Source organism: Lathyrus oleraceus, chromosome 4 (assembly GCF_024323335.1).
Source record: "Lathyrus oleraceus cultivar Zhongwan6 chromosome 4, CAAS_Psat_ZW6_1.0, whole genome shotgun sequence".
Classification (NCBI taxonomy): Eukaryota; Viridiplantae; Streptophyta; class Magnoliopsida; order Fabales; family Fabaceae; genus Lathyrus; species Lathyrus oleraceus.
The window spans coordinates 460,133,055-460,152,829 of NC_066582.1; positions in this window are offsets into that span (position 1 = coordinate 460,133,055).

A 19,775-nucleotide genomic window follows, 5' to 3' on the forward strand; every position below is an offset into this window, starting at 1 on the left:
CGCATCCTATGCCTACGTATCTCATCTGGAATGAGAATCAGAGCTACCGTAGTTCGGCTAACGCACGCCAAACAAAACCCACACAGGAAACCGAATGCCAATCGCTGGACTTACATCAGACTCTGAACCAACAAACACACACACAGGAAACCAACTGCCAATCGCTGGACTTACGTCAGACTCCAACAAGCAAATAAGACACAGGAAACCAGCTTCCAATCGCTGGACTTATGTCAGACTCCTACTCGCACAAAGGGGTTAAAAAAGCAAAAGGTTGCCCGGAGAGATCAGTTCAATCTCCTGCCTACGTACCTCATCTGGTATGAGGATCAGGGCGACATAGTTCCCCTGAACAGGGAAAGAACTTCTGACCTAACTAGAGACTGGGAAATGACAAACTAGAAGGGAGCCTGACTCGAGCCTAATAGTTATCATGTAAATCCACCATGGTCCTAGGTTAAGGCTTCTATCTAACTTGCATAGGGAGCAAGCTATCCTAAACAGCACAGTCAAACAACACAAGCACAATAAACAATCACACACACTATATGCAATCAATTGGGCTCATACAAGGTTAGGCTGCAAAAGCAAGTCAACTGGAACGGGGTGTGGTTAGCTCTTAACCCTAACATTGAGAGTTAGGGTGAAGCAGATGAAATGGGAAGTGAGGATAAGACCTCACAGCTCTTATCCCTGGCCTGGGAGAGCTTGACTCAAAATAGAATGTGTGGGAGTTCAGAATGTAGGAACTCTTCTCCACAGATGACTGACACAACATGATCTTGGGTTATTATCCATAATGCATCAACACAAGGTGTGTGAGCAAAGTGAATGACACACTGAGTAGCAGGAGATGGATTACACATCTCTTTTATCTGCCAATTTCCTCATAAGAGGGCTTTTCCTGCTTGGCACAAATTTAAACATTCACAAGCATTGCCTCTTAAGGAGGGCTTCAGACAGGTGCCTGCCCACATAACAGGACAGGTCTTCCAGACTACATGAAGTCAAAGGAGTTATACCTCAGTGGTTAAGCAACCAAGCAAAGCAAAGTTCACAATGAACTTAAAGCAACTTAAGTACCTGTGGAAACATCAGACAAATCAGTACAATGTTCAATCAATCAAACAGACAGTCAATAAGCAACCAACAATCCCAATGTACAAAATGTGTAAGCCAAAGGTCAAACTCAAATGAGTTGACATCAACCTACAAAACACACAAAGATTAGCAATCAAAGGCAAACATCAGTGATCAAATTGTAAGAACAAAAAGTGTTCTACAACAGACTCCATGATTTTGATGATAACAAAGGATGAAACCAAAAATGGCACCCTAACGAAAAGTTTCTAAGTGTGCAGGGTTCTAAAGAAAGAAGAAATAAATCTGATGATGTCATCAGATGCACAACAAGATCAGATGCAAAATCTCAAGTATCAGAAGCATCTAAAGTGGAATCTCGTTTCAAGAAGCTCTGACTCTGGACAAAACTACAAAGTATCAGAAGCATCTGAACATGAAGTAAAGTCTAGAAGCTCTGACTCTGAACAAATGCCTCTGTAAATTCTGAAGTTATCAGCGCCATCTGAACTTTCAAGAGATAACATCAGAAGCTAGTTTCTCCAGATACACACAGACTCTAATCAGAATTGTTAATCATGATGAAGTAACGTTTAAGCCAAGTTAAAGTTCTGCAAATGGATTTCCTCAATAAGAAAGAGACGTTAATCTCCACTTCCAAGAGAGAAGATACTAATTGTGGTAAGTAGTCACTTCTAAGAGAAAAAGTCTACTGCAGAAGCTATTAATGGAATGGCGTAACTACATCTCAATATCCAACAGATTCAACGCTACTTCAACTCTACTTCAACTCCTTTAAATAGAGAAGAAATCTCATTCAGTAAACACGAAGAAATCACTAGTCAAAACTATACTGAAATTATATCACGCTCAAGAAAAACATCTTTGTTCTTCAAAGAATTTTCACTAAGCTTTTGCTTATCAAAGTGAAAAATTTGTTCTTAAGTTTGTAATATTTGCTTTCTTAGAAGCACTCTAGATTACACATCTTGTATCTAATTTTTATTTGATTTCCTCAAGTGACTCTTTGTAGTCTGTAGACTTGAGAGGACTAAGAGATTTTCTTCTCTCTTAGGGGTTGTTTGTAATCTTTCAAGATTAGTGGATTAAGTCCTTGTTGAAGGCGAAATCACCTTGGCCGGGTGGACTGGAGTAGCTTTGTGTTATAAGCGAACCAGTATAAAATCATTGTGTGATTTCATTTTGCAAAAGCGCTTATTTTTCAAACAATTCAAACCCCCCTTTCTTGTTTTTCTCACCTTCAATTGGTATCAGAGCTCCGGCTCTGTTATTGATTTTCAAATCAAACACTTAACCGTGTAGAGAGATCCAGTGCGAGAAAAACAAATGGCCCACTCAAATGAGAAAGATTCTTACAATGCCAAGCCTCCTGTTTTTGATGGAGAAAAGTTTGATTACTGGAAAGATAGAATCGAAAGTTTCTTTCTGGGTTATGATGCTGACCTCTGGGACATTGTCACAGATGGATACAAACCTCCAACCTTAAATGGAGCTGAAGTTCCCAGAAGCAAAATGTCAGAAGATCAGAAACGTGAGTTCAAAAATCATCACAAGGCCAGAACAATACTTCTAAATGCTATATCATACAACGAATACGAAAAGATCACCAACAGAGAGACGGCTAAAGATATACTTGACTCTCTGAAGATGACCCATGAAGGAAACTCCCAAGTCAAGGAGACGAAGGCTCTGGCGTTGATCCAGAAATATGAAGCCTTCAAGATGGAAGATGACGAAGCTATAGAAGCTATGTTTTCCAGATTCCAAACTCTTATTGCAGGTCTTAAAGTGCTAGACAAAGGATACACGACTGCAGATCATGTTAAGAAGATTGTCAGAAGTCTGCCAAAGAAATGGAGACCTATGGTTACTGCTCTGAAGTTATCAAAGGATCTGAACAGTATCAGCCTTGAAGAACTTGTTAGTTCTCTCAGAAGCCATGAGATAGAACTAGAGGAGGATGAGCCTCAGAAAAGGAACAAGTCAGTGGCGCTGAAGTCCAGACCTGAAAGACGGAAGTCAGACAGAACCAAAGCTCTCCAGGCAGAAACTGCAGATACTGACGACTCTGAACCTGAAGACTCTGATGATGAAGAAGAACTGTCCTTACTAACCAGAAGAGTTAAGCAACTCTGGAAAAGAAGGAACAACAACAACTTCAGAAGATCAAGACCCAGAGGGGATAGATCAGAGTCAACTTCAAAAGGTAAACCTAATAAAGATATTACCTGTTTTGAATGTAAAGAAACAGGTCATTATAGAAATGAATGCCCCAAGCTGAAGAAAGATAACTCTAAGAAAGAAAGCTTCAAGAAAAATGCCTTCAGAACAAAGAAGGGATTAATGGCCACCTGGGACGATAGTGAATCAGGATCATCAGAATCTGACTCTGATGAACAAGCCAACGTAGCTCTTATGGCTACCACATCCAGCAGCTCAGATGAAGAATCTGAAGAGGTATTTTCTGAACTTTCTAGATCTGACTTAGAATCATGTTTATCAGAAACTCTTACCTCTCTTCAGAAATTAAAACAAAAAGTTAAAAACATTAAAGGTCTTCTTAAAGCAAAATCTGAAGAGTGTAGTAAACTTGAGACAACAATTCTAACAAGAGATGATACAATCATATCTTTAACGTCAGAAAGAGATGAAGCTAAAACAAAAAGCTTAGAATTAGAAGAAGTGTTGTCTCAAGCACCACAAACTTCAAATGAAATTATTTATAAATATGAAGAAGCCTTTCAACAATTTCTGAAGAATGGGATAAATAGGAGTATTATGGCATCCATGATTTATGGAGTAGGTCAGAATAATAAAAGGGGAATTGGGTATGATTCTGATTCTGATAAAACTTCTACCAGTAACCAGCTTAAATCTCCTTTTTCATATCATTACACACACACACAAGAACACAAATTTAAAAATGCTAGAAGACCCAAAGTTGTAAGAAACTCTGGGAAAACTAATCTGAAAGGACCCAAGAGATTCTGGGTACCGAAAGATAAGATTATCTATGTTGCAGATATCCTATGCAGCAAAGTTCAGACACCAGTCATGGTACCTGGACTCTGGATGCTCGCGACATATGACGGGAAGAAAGTCTATGTTCCAAAGCCTGGAACTTAAAGACGCTGGCTTTGTAGGCTTCGGAGGAGATCAGAAAGGAAGGATCAGAGGCTCCGGAACTATTGGTAATGGTACTCTTCCCTCTATATCTGATGTTCTTTATGTAGAAGGATTAATGCATAACTTGTTATCCATAAGTCAATTAAGTGATAACGGTTATGATGTAATCTTTAATCAAAAAACGTGTAAAGCCATTAGTCAGAACGATGGCTCTGTCCTTTTCACAGGCAAGAGGAAAAACAACATTTATAAAATAAATCTTTCTGATTTAAAAGATCAAAATGTTAAATGTTTAATGTCAGTTCACGAAGAGCAATGGGTATGGCATAGACGCTTAGGCCACATTAGCATGAGGAAACTTTCTCAGCTAACTAAACTTGAGTTAGTCAGAGGCTTACCTAAACTGAAGTTTTCTTCAGATGCTCTGTGTGAAGCTTGTCAGAAAGGAAAGTTTTCAAAAACATCTTTTAAAAAGAAAAATGTTGTTTCTACCTCCAAGCCTCTGGAGCTTCTTCACATTGACTTATTTGGTCCTGTGAAAACAGCATCAGTCAATGGAAAGAAGTATGGACTTGTAATCGTTGATGATTACAGCCGCTGGACATGGGTAAAATTCCTAAGCACAAGAGTGAGTCTCACTCTGTATTCACCAGTTTCTGTTCTAAAGTGCAAAAAGAATTTGACTCTAAAATTGTTAGAGTCAGAAGTGATCATGGTGGAGAATTTGAAAATAAAGATTTTGAAGAATTATTTGATTCTAATGGAATATCCCATGATTTCTCCTGCCCTAGAACTCCACAACAAAATGGAGTTGTAGAGAGGAAGAATAGGACACTCCAAGAAATGGCCAGAACCATGATCAATGAAACAAATGTAGCAAAGCACTTTTGGGCAGAAGCTGTAAATACAGCGTGTTACATTCAGAATAGAATCTCTATTAGACCTATTCTGGATAAGACTCCCTATGAACTGTGTAAGGGAAGAAAACCCAACATTTCATATTTTCATCCTTTTGGATGCATTTGCTTTATATTAAATACTAAAGAACATCTGAACAAGTTTGATTCCAAAGCACAGAAAGGTATTATGTTAGGATACTCAGAACGCTCTAAAGGCTACAGAGTATACAACACAGAAACCAAAATTGTGGAGGAATCAATTCATGTTAGATTTGATGATAAGCTTGACCCTGAAAAGTCAAAGCTAGTTGAAAAGTTTGCAGATTTAGAGATCACTCTGGTAGAATCTGAGAAAACTCCAGAAGCAACTGTCACTCCAGACTCTGAAGAAATTAAATCTCCAGAAATTCCAAGGAAAGTCAAGAGTCGTAGCAACGTATCTGAAGATTTGATTTTGGGAAACAAAGATGAACCTGTTAGAACCAGATCTACCTTCAGAACTTCTGAAGATATTCCTCTGGGACTAGTGTCTCTGATTGAGCCTACGTCCTGTGATGAAGCTCTTCAAGATAACGATTGGGTGGCAGCTATGCAAGAAGAGTTAGATCAATTCTCCAAGAATGATGTCTGGGATCTCGTTCCTAAACCCAGAGGCACTCATGTCATTGGAACCAGATGGGTTTTCAGAAACAAACTGAACGAGAAAGGAGAAGTTGTCAGAAACAAAGCTCGACTGGTAGCTCAAGGTTATAGTCAACAAGAAGGTATTGATTATAATGAAACTTTTGCTCCAGTCGCAAGGTTAGAATCTATTCGTCTTCTTGTATCTTTTGCTATTAATCATTCTATCAAATTATACCAAATGGATGTCAAGAGTGCATTTCTTAATGGTTATATTTCAGAAGAAGTGTATGTTAATCAACCTCCTGGTTTTGAAAATTCAAACTTTCCAGAACATGTTTTCAAACTTAAAAAATCTTTATATGGACTTAAACAAGCTCCCAGAGCTTGGTATGAACGTCTGAGCAATTTTCTTCTGGAACAAAATTTTATCAGAGGGAAAGTTGATTCTACACTCTTCTGTAAAAATCATAAAAATGATCTCATGATATGCCAAATTTATGTTGATGACATTATTTTTGGTTCTGCTAATATCTCTGTTTGCCAAGAATTTTCTAAGTTAATGCAGGCAGAATTTGAAATGAGTCTAATGCAAGAACTAAAGTTCTTTCTGGGAATTCAAATCAATCAAACTCCAGAAGTCACGTACATTCATCAAAGCAAGTACATTAAAGATGTTCTGAAGAAGTTTGATATGTCTGAATGCAACTCTGCAAAAACTCCTATGCACCCAACTTGCATTCTGGAGAAGGAAGAGGTAAGCAACAAGGTTTGTCAGAAGCTCTATCGAGGTATGATAGGCTCTCTTCTCTATCTGACTGCTACTCGTCCTGATATTCTCTTTAGCGTCTGTCTTTGTGCCAGATTCCAATCAGATCCTAGAGAATCTCATTTAACAGCTGTTAAGAGAATTCTTAAGTATCTGAAAGGAACTCCTAACCTGGGCCTGATGTATGAGAAAACATCAGAGTATAGGCTTTCTGGTTATTGTGATGCAGATTATGCAGGAGATAGAATAGAACGAAAAAGTACATCTGGAAATTGCCAGCTTCTGGGAAACAACTTAATCTCCTGGGCTAGCAAAAGACAGTCAACAATTGCTCTATCAACTGCAGAAGCAGAATACATCTCAGCATCACTGTGCACAACTCAGATGCTCTGGATGAAGCATCAGCTAGAAGATCTTCAGATATTTGAGAGTAACATTCCTATCCTTTGTGATAATACTGCTGCTATTTGTTTGAGTAAGAATCCTATTCTACATTCCAGAGCCAAACACATAGAAATAAAACATCATTTTATTAGAGACTATGTTCAGAAAGGGATAGTAACGCTGAAGTTCATTGATACAGAACATCAATGGGCAGATATCTTTACTAAGCCTCTAGCTGAAGATAGATTTCTTTTTATCTTAGAAAATCTGAACATTAAAAATTGTCCTGAGTAAAATTTGGCTCTGAACATGTAAAATGAGACTCTGATAAAAACAAATACACTTCTGCCTCTGACTCTGATACTTCTACCAAGTTAAGAAGATATCTGAGTTAGAAATCTTCAGAAATCCTTTGGTATTCCTGAAGATCAGATACATCAACACGTGGGGAACATGCGTCTAACCCTAGAACTTCTAGACAGCTGTCAAAAGAAATCAAAGGTCAGAACGCTTGAAATCTCCTCGAGCAGTGTGCTTACTGTTGGGATTAGACATTCATTTATTAGCTATAATCATTTTCCCCCCTAGCGTGCAAATCTTGTGTTTTGTTCCAACGCAATAAATGTGTCGTTTTGCATGTGTTTTTACCCTTAGTATATAAACACTTTCTCTCACATTTTCACACTTATCACTCTCACTCACTCTAAAACCCTAAACCCTCTCTCGAAGTTTTCTCTGCAACTCCTTCAGTTCTTCATCTTCTTCATCAAGTTTCTTCATGAATCCTCAAGAGCAAGCAGTTTTTAACTTCTCCCAACAAATGGAAGCCGCTTCTAATCCCCAAACCTCAAACACTCAAACACCCATGGTTGTAGACGTTACCACAACCCCAGTCTACAAAGAACCTCACATTTTGGAACGCGAACAACACATAAACCTTTCAACTCCCTTTGAAGGTTTAGATGTACTGTGTGAATCGCTGGTGGATTTTGAGAACTTAAGAAGAAACGGTGTTGATCTTACTGAAGATCTTCACAAGCAAGGTTGGGAAACCTACTTCAACAGATTGTATGGTCCAATCTATCCTCTTCTGGTGAAAGAGTTCTGGAGATGTGCAGATGCTGATGACCAGTTCATTGTCTCGTTTGTTCTGGGTGTGAAGATTGTCATCACTGAAGCATCAATTGCTTCCTTGCTAAACATGGAGAAAGCTGGAGGTAAAAGGATTTACAACATTCCTCCAAGGTCCAAGCGCATCACAGAAGTCATTAACCCTACAATCTTCAAAGCAAATGTTGAAGGAAACCCCTCTAAGAACAAGGAGCTTCATCAGAACCTCCGAGTTTGGCTGAAGATTATTCTGGGAACAATCCATCATCGTCCAGCCTCCAACTCTTCAGATTACATAAATGCTGACCAGAAATGCATCCTCTACTGTATTCAGAAGGGTATCCCTATCAACCTCCCTGTTCTCCTCTTCAGATATCTGAGGGATTCAGTCAGAGAAACGAGGAATAACATGAAGCCCAGATCCTACATTCCTCTGGGTAGATTGCTCTCTGACATCTTCATTGAGCATGGGCTGGTAGATGCTCTGGAGAAGACCAGATGTATGGATGATCTGGCAATTGACGTTGGAAAGCCTCTGAATGCCAAAAATCTGAGGAGTATGGGAATCATCAAAGACATCAGAGTCAAGCCCACTATGGAAGTGACCTGGGAAGCTCTGAAGGATCAGAGGAAGATGCCTCATGGCCTTGAAAGGTTCTTCAAGAATGAACCCAGAGATGCCATTGCTATCTACCTTCAGGATCGTCTGGATGAAGGCATTGATATTTCTGATTTCCGCCTTGAAGACTGTCTGGACTCTGTAGAAGATTTGGTCAGATACAAAAGAGGTCTTTCTGAGAAGAAGATAGCTGAGGAAGCAAGGAAGGCAAAGAAAGCCAGACTTGGAGAAACCTCTGGCACCAAAGCTTCAGCACCTCTGGATGTCTCTTCTGGTAAGTCTATTCCTCCTGTCTCTTCTGAATCTATAATGGCTTCCTCTAACCCTCTCTCCTCTCAACCAATATATACCACCTCTGAAATACCACCCTCAATCACCAGAACCTCTCAACCTCCACCTGTTCTAAAAATTGCTCGTAATTTCACAACAACCTCTGACCCTAATCAACTATATCACCACAGCTCTTCATCATCCTCTGAATATGAATCACCCCCTTACCTTTCCCCTTCTTCTGACCAAGAGTTATCTGATCATGAGTCATCTGATCAAGAACACTCTGACCCAAACTCCCCAACAATAGCTGAAATTTATGCTAAAAATTTCGCTCCACAACCCTCAACACAATCTGAAGTAACCTCACCCCTCCAAACTTCACTTCCACCACAACAAACAACAACCTTACCCTCTGAAATTCAACCATCTGATCCCTTCACCTCTAATATCACTCAACCAATCCTTCCCGCTGTCCCAGAACCAGACTCTGACCCTTTAGACCTAAATCCACTATAGGCCTCATCCCCTAGTCTTCAACCAAACACAGATTCTGAACTTCAAGCAGAATCTGAACCTCAACAAACTGAACCTCAACAATCTGAACCTCAACAAACTGAACCTCAACCATCTGAACCTCAACAAACTGAACCTCAACCTCTACATCTCAGCCCTCAAAACTCTCCACCTCATTCACCTGAACCTGAACCTGAACTTACCATACCTACCCTTGAGGAGGCCATTATACAGGTTGCAGAAGCCTCAGTCCAGAAGATCAAGTCTCTGGCTAAAAACTCTGAAGTAAGTGATGATCCTAAATCTGTTAGGACACACTGGAACAGAGTCATTAGTTGGATGACCTCTGAGTCTTATAGGCTGAAGAGTATCTCTGAACAAGTCAGAAATGGCTACATCAGAGACTCTGAGGAAAGACTCCAAGAGAGACTGGCTAGAGAAGCTGAGGCCAGAAGGTTAGAGGAAGAAAGATTGGCTAGGGAAGCTGAAGAAGAAGCTAAGAGGTTGGAAGAAGAACGCCTGGCAAAGGAAGCAGAACTTCTAAGGATTCAGGAAGCTGAAGCCAAGGCTAAGGCAGATGCAGAAGCCCAAGCTGAAGCTCAGCAGGCTCTGATTCAGGGGGAGTCTTCCTCTGCGATCCCTCTGATTCTTAACACTCTGAAGGAGATCAAGCAAGATCAGCAAGAGATCAAGAAAGATCAGAATGAGCTTCGTGCCAGGATGGACAAGCAAGATGCTCTGAACGAAAACATCCAGAACATGTTTGCCATGTTGCTTCAGAGACTTCCTCAACCTCCAAACCCTTAGGCACTTAGGATTTATTTTTGTTTGTTTGCCTAAGTGTTTTTGCTTCTGTCTTTCTTTTTAGCTCTGATATTCTGTTGAATCTAATGTTTTGACTGCTGTTTGCCTTTGTGCTTTTCAATGAAGTGTTTTTCTCTTTATTTTTCTTTTCATTTTTTTTATGCCTTTTTGATTATGCCAAAAAGGGGGAGAAATTATTAAATAGCTCTGATGAAAATTATGTCTAAAACCTTAAGCATTCTGCAACAATTATAGAAATAGTTCTGATATAAATAGCTCTGATTAGATAATAGCTCTGATTAAATAACTCTAACATTAAAATTAAGAAATTGCAGAAAGTTTTCAGAAATCTCATTGCTTGGAAAGCTCTGGTAAGAACTTCTGAACTCCCTAGTACTAACTCAGGGGGAGCTGTTGTCTATCTGATCTAATATTTTTTCATGTTTCATCTGATAATTTTATTTGTTTTGTCATCATCAAAAAGGGGGAGATTGTAAGAACAAAAAGTGTTCTACAACAGACTCCATGATTTTGATGATAACAAAGGATGAAACCAAAAATGGCACCCTAACGAAAAGTTTCTAAGTGTGCAGGGTTCTAAAGAAAGAAGAAATAAATCTGATGATGTCATCAGATGCACAACAAGATCAGATGCAAAATCTCAAGTATCAGAAGCATCTAAAGTGGAATCTCGTTTCAAGAAGCTCTGACTCTGGACAAAACTACAAAGTATCAGAAGCATCTGAACATGAAGTAAAGTCTAGAAGCTCTGACTCTGAACAAATGCCTCTGTAAATTCTGAAGTTATCAGCGCCATCTGAACTTTCAAGAGATAACATCAGAAGCTAGTTTCTCCAGATACACACAGACTCTAATCAGAATTGTTAATCATGATGAAGTAACGTTTAAGCCAAGTTAAAGTTCTGCAAATGGATTTCCTCAATAAGAAAGAGACGTTAATCTCCACTTCCAAGAGAGAAGATACTAATTGTGGTAAGTAGTCACTTCTAAGAGAAAAAGTCTACTGCAGAAGCTATTAATGGAATGGCGTAACTACATCTCAATATCCAACAGATTCAACGCTACTTCAACTCTACTTCAACTCCTTTAAATAGAGAAGAAATCTCATTCAGTAAACACGAAGAAATCACTAGTCAAAACTATACTGAAATTATATCACGCTCAAGAAAAACATCTTTGTTCTTCAAAGAATTTTCACTAAGCTTTTGCTTATCAAAGTGAAAAATTTGTTCTTAAGTTTGTAATATTTGCTTTCTTAGAAGCACTCTAGATTACACATCTTGTATCTAATTTTTATTTGATTTCCTCAAGTGACTCTTTGTAGTCTGTAGACTTGAGAGGACTAAGAGATTTTCTTCTCTCTTAGGGGTTGTTTGTAATCTTTCAAGATTAGTGGATTAAGTCCTTGTTGAAGGCGAAATCACCTTGGCCGGGTGGACTGGAGTAGCTTTGTGTTATAAGCGAACCAGTATAAAATCATTGTGTGATTTCATTTTGCAAAAGCGCTTATTTTTCAAACAATTCAAACCCCCCCTTTCTTGTTTTTCTCACCTTCACAAATGATGAAGCATCAAAAACTATGGAACTTGGATGTTCAACCTAAAATCAAAGCTCAAATGTGAGAGGCAAACCACTAGGTCAAAGCCTAGGGTCAAAGATGAAGAAAAAATTCAAAACAAAAGCTGAAATTTAACATGAATCAACTTCAAATACATCCTGAAACAATCCAAAAGGCCTCACATCAATATCATTAACCAAAAGCATTTCATGATCAATTGAAGTTCAAGGCAATTTTAAGGCTCAAATGTGATCAACCAGAATGAAAAATATCAATTAAATCAGAAATCATTCAAATAATTCCAAGAAAATTCATGCTCATTCACAACATCCATGATATGCATCACACAAATAATCAGGACAATTGGAGATCACTTGGCAAGGCAAACACATCACATAAGTTGAACATCAAAAGGTGTGACACAAATTGTCACACCAACTTAACATGATCATAAAACAGAAATGATAAATGGTAAAAATACCAAATCAACACCAAAATGTCAAGCAATGTGTCTAGTTTCATCATGCATATTTTCAGAATCATTGGATCAAAGCCCAGCATTTCACAAATGAATAAGCAAGGCAAGGTACAAAATGGATACATGATCAAATTCCCTAGCACAAAACAAAATCCATCCAAGCACAATTTCGGAATTAATGATCAAAAAATAATAGACAAGATAAGGATCATGATGCAAAAAATTGGGATGAATTTGGATTAATTTTCAATTAGATATAATTTTTGCAAGATGAGAAAAAAATAAAAAAATGATATGAAGCATGTATAGAAATGTATGGAGGGAAAATAGAAAATATGCATGGCATTTGAATAATGGTCACCGCCTGGAATCGAACCAGGCGCACATTTGAATATGTCAAGCGCGCGCTGAATGAAACATGGACCAATCAGCCACCAACCCTAGGCTATCACATGCATGGCAACAGAAAAACGTGGTCAAAAGGATCCAAAAGCGTGGCCAAAGCAAATCTGCAGCTAACCTAAAAAATCCGTAGCAAAAACTGCAGGCGTTTTGGAAACGTGAAGAACATATGAAGGTCGAAGATGAAGATCATGAAGATCTTCATCTGGATTTTCCAGAAAAAACCAAAGTGTCCAGAAATTAACATTGAGCATACCAATCAAATCCTCATGCAATGCACATTCAAAATCCATAATCATTTTAACATAAAACAACAAGACAAGCACGGATCGAAGACATTAAGAATCATGCATGAAACTTCAAACTAACCTATCTCAGTCAATTTTGCACGAAATCTCATTGTTCAAAGCTCAGAATAATCAACATAACGAGATCAACAACAATAGCATAATAGATTTCAAAATTAGGAGATTTGATTCATGATGTCTTGAAGAGCAGATTTGGAATTTGCTTGAATTCAGGCTTTGTAATGGCTTCAACGCTCCTCTATGATGCTTATGTAAGTGATTGGAGAAGAAAATGGAGCTCAATTGCACACGATCTCACCAAAATCTGAATTCACCATTGTTGCTTCAAGCTTGGAGAATGATTCAATCTTGCACTGTTTTCTTCAATTCCACGTGTAAACCTTCTCATGAACTCTTCAAGAACAAGAATTAATCAAGAAAAAATGCTTGGATGTGAAGAATTTGCAAGAAAATTTTGAGAGTTTTAGATCTAGATCTGAAAATGGTGTTGTTAAACTGAAAAACAGTTAGGGTTTTAGCTTATATATGCAATGCTAATCACTCTTTTAATCATGCTTAAGCCAATGTTAATGAGATTAGCAAAAATGAGGTGTAAGTGCAATTTTGCTTTTCACCTTATGCATGGGGTGCATGCATGAATAGTGCACGAAAGTTGATTTAATTTCACTCAAAATTCTGTTTTGGAGCCAATGGAAATGGTAAAAAGATCAAGCCATGCACCAATTTTAAATTTCATGTTTTCCCTCCAAAAATCCAATGAATTAGCAAATGATCATGTGAATACAATTCATGTAATGTGATGCATGATTTGGACTTTAGAGGTCAAAAGAAGAACAATGCAAAAAGAGCCATCCAATTTGGAGCTTTGGTTGAGAAGTTATGGCCATTTGAATCTTCATACACACTTTGCCATGTTTTGATCATATCTTCTTAACCACACATGAGAAATTGATGATGTTGGACTTTTTGGAAATGGGATAGAAAGATCTACAACTTTCATGTTCAACAAAAATTCATTTGAAGATTTCTTGATGATGTAATACGAAGTTGAAGTTAGACTAAAACCTTTCCATTTTTGGCAAATTCAAATTATAGGTCACTTTCTATTTTTGGAAAGTTTTGACCTGACTTTAAATTCTTCAATGTTGATGTTTGAAATGTCAAATGAGACTTGTTTGAACATGAATGAAGTATTTCTAACTACTTCCCACCTCCAAATCCACAGTTGACTTGGCAGTTCACTTTTATGGTTGACAGATGACTTGAACATACACTGTGATGATTCTGAGCCTCAACCACTTGATGAAATGGCACCAAAATGAAACCCTAGCTTATACAAGCTCAATAAAATCATATGATGATCTACTTCTCATTAAAGACCTCATCTCCTTGAAAAACCCTGACTGGTATAATGCAACTGATTAGGGTTGACCAGAGGTCAAAACCCTAATCCCAAGGAACATGATCAGGCACAAAGAACCTCTTGGTGATGATAGTGTACTATTTCAACCAAGATAATGCCCAATCCCCTTGAGGAACCAAGAAACCCTAATTGAAGCACAAACCTCAGCTGATTAGTGATCAATTCATGAGACCCTCAGGCTTGAATCTCTTAACCTCTCCATCTTCTGAGAAAGACTTAGGAGGATGACTTGCTTATTATCAGATGATATGCAATATGCAATGCCTAATGTCCTACAAAATGAAATGCAATATGCTAAGCTAGTCCCAAGAGAGGAGGGCAAATTTTGAGGTGTTCCAGCTGCCCCTATTCAATCCACTATGAACTTGTCGATATGAACAGCCTCGACTTTCAGATGATCAGGGTGAAGAGTGATTGAATACCAAGAACAGACGAACAATTTGCACTCTGATGGGAAATAATTAACAATGCCTGTCAGAATCGGCAAAGAAATGATCTTAAAAGAAAAATCCGTCTGGTACGGAGAAAGTCAGCCTGAATACCGAACCGAAACGTTAACCTGGATACCAAAATAAATGGTAACACAGGGATAACCATGGCCTGAACGCCGATCATCAGTCTGAATACTGAGCATCGGAGTACGAGAGTATCAATGTCGGTCTGATCACCGAGAGATTGGCCTGAATGCCGCTTCGGTCTGAACACCGGAAAACTGGCCTAAAAGCCACTTTGGTCTGGATACCAGGAAATTGGCCTGAATGCCACAAGTACTTCAACCTGATCGTCGGAAACTTCTTTGATCTGAAGATCGGAAACTGGTCTGAATACCCACCTCGGCCTGAACACCGGAAACCTGGCCTGAATGCCACAAGTGCGTCGACCTGATCGTCAGAAGCTTCTTCGATCTGAAAATCGGAAACTGGCCTGAGTGCCATAAGTGCTTCGACCTGAACGTCGGAAACCTCTTCGATCCGAAAATCGGAAACTGGTCTGAATACCCGAAAAACTCTTCATGCCTGTCAGCATCAGCAGAAATAAAGGACAGTGATACATGAGGCGGCACGCGTGCCCACGACCCATGCTGGGGATAACAAGCCATGAGCATGCTATCCTCTATTCAACCCTAGCAAACGAACAATTTGCGCTCCGCTGGGGATTTTTCTCTCTCTACTTTTTTGTTCCTTTGAACCCCAAAACTTCTTGAATTCGCATTTCCATCTCCGCCCGACAGAAACTCTTCCTCCAATATCGCACTACTGGGGAATACTGTAGATTCAAAATTATGATGTCAAACTCCTCGGAGTAACATCTTCACCTTCTGGCGAAACCACCTCTCAAACAATAACCACGGCTTGAGACTAGCTTATGCTTGCGATGCTTATGCATGATGATGATTCTTTTAGTGTAATGCTCCATAATCATGGAAATGCTACGCAATTAGCTATGCAACATGCTATGCTTATCTAAATGACGAATGCATAAAAAGTATCCCCCTCAAGGGACTCTTCTAGGGAACTCGAGGCACTCTGCTGAGGAATAGCGCTGCTGCTGGGAAATAGGTCACCCTCGCCAGGGATAACCTCCTCTGCACCCAACCTGCTTGGGGACTTCACTGGGGAAAGAAACCATCAACACACTCTACGGGGAAAACAACAGTCTTCGACTTGCTGGGGAACTTAACAAGCCCCGCCATGCTAGGGGAAACAACTACCCATAGACACCTCCGCTGGGAAATAGCAACCCTCAGGCCTGGCTGCTGAGGAAACACCGATCTCAAACCTGCTGGGGGAGATAACCATCCCGGCCCTGCTAGGGAAGACACAGACCTTGAATTTGTTAGGGAGGTAACAATTCCGCCTCTGCCTGGGGAAACAAGGAAATTCTGGCACAGAACACCCGTCGACTCGTCGACCCTGGTATTCAACATCTAAATCCAATGTCAGCTTTCCACTTTTGAGAGCTCCCAGACTCGTCTAGACTTTTCTGATTCATCACCTTGTATTCCCGACTTCTCCGTACTCCACGGAGATCGAACTCCCTGGATTCATACAGACTTTCTAATCCTCAGACTTTGAAGAGTCTTCTTGATTAATATTCAGGATCGTCGTCATCCCTCGTCGTCTTTCCAGCATTCCTCGGTCCCCGATTGGACTCCGTGGGAATCCTTTTGCTCAAAACTTCTCATCACAACCTGCAAGTGCGTGAAAATATCTAACAGCACCCGCAACAGAGATCGTTAGATAAAAACGTGCCCCAGGCGTGCCAAGATTTCAACACCTGAGTCACTCATCCTTCCAAATAAGATTTCAAGTTTTCAATCTTATAAACATGCATTGGAAGGGACCCGTATGTCTAAAAATGCAAAGATTCTTTATCACAAACAATTGGATGTTTTTGCAATCAAAGCGGTAATGAAAACAAAAAACAAAATTATTTGACTGAATATGCATTTTATTGATTGAAAAGGTGTGGCTCATAACTGAGCAATACAAAGGAAGCAATTCCTGAAAAGAGGTAATCGCGCACAAAAGGAAAATCTATCCTAATGGCAATGCGAAATCGCGATCTCATCGAGTTCCAACTCGGTTACACCCCATATGTCCTAAGACTCTCCGTACCTTCTGCCTTCTGAACAAGACGCTTCCCATCGCTCCCTGCCAGGGATTATCCATGGTGTCTTAACCAAAGTACAAACGATCATGCCAGACACAGTTGTTCGTTTCAATCCCTCTTTTGCCTGGACCGCCCCTTCGGGTTTTCAGTCCACCGGGATACCCTTTTTTGCCCAAGTCGCCCTCGTGGGGTTTTCGACTTGCCGGGTCTACATTTTTCCTTTTTATCCCTAATTTTTGCCCGAACCTTTTTCTCTTTTTTCTCTTTGGTTCGCCGGGATACCCATTTTTGCCTGGACTATTTTATTCTTTTCGTCTAGCGGGTCTCTTATACGAAGTATTTTTTAACTGCATCTACATTCACAGGGGATGGAAAATCCTCGCCATCCATGGTCGTTAACAACAAGGCTCCGCCAGAGAAAACCTTCTTAACCACGAATGGACCTTCATATTTGGGTGTCCACTTGCCCCTACGATCGTTTTGAGGAGGAAGGATCCTTTTCAATACCATATCTCCCACGTGATACACACGAGGTCGCACCTTTCGGTCAAAAGCACGCTTCATCCGCTGCTGGTACAACTGCCCATGACAAATGGCCGCCAGCCTCCTTTCCTCAATCAGGCTCAACTCTTCATACCGGGTCCTTACCCATTCAGCCTCTTGCAACTTCACGTCCATCAGGACTCTCAGCGAAGGAATCTGAACCTCAACCGGTAGCACCGCTTCCATCCCATATACCAACGAGAAAGGCGTTGCCCCAGTAGATGTACGCACCGAAGTTCGATACCCATGCAATGCAAACGACAACATCTCATGCCAACCTTTATAGGTCACGACCATCTTCTGCACAATCTTAATATTCTTATTGGTTGCCTCAACCGCCCCATTCATCTTCGGACGATAAGGAGACGAATTGTGATGCTCGATCTTGAATTCCCGGCACAGTTCTGCCATCATCTTGTTATTCAAATTAGAACCATTATCAGTAATGATTCTTTCGGGAACCCCATATCTGCAAATGATGTCTCTCTTGAGAAATCTGGCAACGACCTGCTTCGTCACATTTGCATAAGAGGCTGTTTCCACCCACTTGGTGAAGTAATCAATAGCCACTAATATGAACCGGTGCCCATTCGAAGCCGTAGGCTCAATCTTTCCGATCATATCAATGCCCCACATAGCGAACGGCCACGGAGACGACATCAAACTCAACGGATTTGGAGGCACGTGCACCTTATCAGCATAAATCTGGCATTTATGACACTTCCGCACGAAGTTGAAACATTGGGCCTCCATTGTCATCCAGTAATAACCTGCCCTTAGCAGCTTCTTCACCATCGCATTTCCACTGGCATGGGTACCAAACAACCCCTCGTGAACCTCTTTCATCAATTTGCTTGCTTCTCTGTCATCGACGCATCTGAGCAAAACCCACTCGAAATTTCTCTTGTACAAAACCCCATCCTTGTTCGAATAGAAAACCATGGCCAACCTCCGCAGAGTCTTTCGGTCCTTCTTGGATGCTCCCTCAGGATATTCTTGGGTCTCCAGATAGCGCTTGATATCGTAATACCACGGCTTCTCATCATCAGGCACTGTCTCAACAGCAAACACATAAGCTGGTCTATCCAGACGTCCCACCTCAACACTGGGGAACTGATTCCACCACTGCACCTTAATCAAAGCCGCCAGAGTAGCCAAAGCATCTGCCAAAGGATTCTCTTCTCTAGGAACATGATGCAAAACCACCTTGGTGAAAAACGTCAACAATCTCCTCGTATAATCCCGGTATGGAATTAAATGAGATTGATGCGTATACCATTTTCCGTTAACCTGATTCACAACCAAAGCTGAATCTCCATATATAACAAGGTTCTTGATCCGCAAATCAATCGCCTCTTCAATCCCCAAGATACAAGCTTCGTATTCAGCCACATTGTTGGTGCACTCAAATGTTAGCCGGGCAACAAAAGGAATGTGGGATCCTTTCGGCGTAACCAAAACAGCACCAACACCACTACCATTCACGTTAACGGCCCCATCAAACATCAGAATCCATTCGGATTCAGGGTCAGGCCCCTCCTCCGGGATTGGTTCCTCGCAATCTTTCGATTTGAGAAACATGATGTCCTCATCAGGGAATTCAAACGTCATCGGTTGATAATCCTCAATGGGTTGCTGGGCGAGGTAATCAGACAATACACTCCCCTTGATTGCTTTCTGAGAGGTATACTGGATATCATATTCGGTCAAAATAATTTGCCATCTCGCAACCCGTCCGGTCAATGCTGGCTTCTCAAAAATGTACTTGATTGGATCCATCTTGGAAATCAATAAAGTGGTATGAACCAGCATATACTGCCTCAGTCGGCGAGCAGCCCACACCAAAGCACAGCAAGTTTTCTCGAGCAGTAAATATCTTGTTTCACAGTCGGTAAACTTTTTGCTAAGGTAGTATATGGCATGCTCTTTTCGACCAGACTCGTCATGCTGCCCCAGTACGCACCCCATAGACCCCTCGAGGACTGTCAAGTACAGAATTAACGGTCGTCCCTCCACAGGAGGCATCAGAATCGGAGGCTCCTGCAAATACTCTTTTATCTTTTCAAATGCCGCTTGGCAATCATTATTCCACCTGACCATTTGATCTTTTCTCAATAACTTGAATATTGGCTCACACGTGGCTGTTAGGTGAGATATGAACCGTGAAATATAGTTCAATCTACCTAAGAAACCACGAACCTCTTTCTCCG